Raw genomic sequence first — 1,025 nt, forward strand, 5'->3', positions numbered from 1 at the left:
AACTAACCAAGATTCCAAATGTTTAGTAACACCCAGGACATTGTATTAATGAGTTATGTTTTAGTAAAAACTGCATTACCTAGTCTTACTTCTGGAAGAGTTGAATACATGTGAATGTTTATATAAAGCCAGATGTCCCTGGTTTACACTGAGATGTGGCCCCCTCTACTGGCTGCCTCTCAGTACTGAAATTTACATGGTTAAACATAAATACCATTGTACATTGGATGCCTTCAAAAACAATTAACATCTTCCCCTTCCTCTCCCTCCAGCCGCCTCCCCTGGCCCTTTCGTGCTGCGCGGTCTCTCCGACGCAAGACTGTCCCGGCCCGGATATGGCTCGTGGGCAGCAGAAGATTCAGTCTCAGCAGGAAAATGCCAAAAAGCAAGCTGGACAAAAGAAGAAACAAGGACATGACCAAAAGGCTGCTGCCAAAGCTGCCTTAATATAGACCTGCACTGTTTGTAGGACACAAATGCCAGACCCTAAGACCTTCAAGCAGCATTTTGAAAGCAAGCATCCTAAGACTCCACTTCCTCCAGAATTGGCTGTTGTTCAGGCATAAAGTTGTTTACAGGTGAATTCATGACACCTTTGACTCTTCTACTGTCTCAGACCTTAGGTAACAAACCTGCAGCTGCTTTTCTAACAAACTGTTGATCAGCAAAAATAAAGGGGCTACAGAAACACTCATTTTTATGCTGTTCCCTTTTGGGCTTCATGCAAAGACAATTCTGTGTAAATGTACAGTAGACTCTGATTTGGAAATCTGAAAATCAGTCCATTCTTGTTATAAAAATTTTTTTTACAATTGTAATTATATTGATGTTCATATTGTGTAAAAGAACTCATTTAATAAAGTAGTACTTGGATTTTACAACATCACACACACACAAAAAAACAATTAACATCTTAATGTGGAATCACAAAAATCCCCAACTTTCCTGTAGTTTCTCTGTATTAATTATGATTGAATTGCCATTAAGCACTTTTAATGTGCAAATAATCCTGTATTTCCTCAGAA

At 39.1% G+C, this 1,025-nt stretch overlaps 1 pseudogene; it reads left to right on the forward strand.

The window, feature by feature from the left end:
• The first annotated feature begins 236 nt into the window (after positions 1-236).
• Positions 237-656, forward strand: LOC102727038 (zinc finger protein 706 pseudogene; annotated as a pseudogene).
• Positions 657-1,025: the final 369 nt, after the last annotated feature.

This window comes from Leptonychotes weddellii, chromosome 7 (genome assembly GCF_054177405.1).
Source record: "Leptonychotes weddellii isolate Sample4059 chromosome 7, ASM5417740v2, whole genome shotgun sequence".
Classification (NCBI taxonomy): Eukaryota; Metazoa; Chordata; class Mammalia; order Carnivora; family Phocidae; genus Leptonychotes; species Leptonychotes weddellii.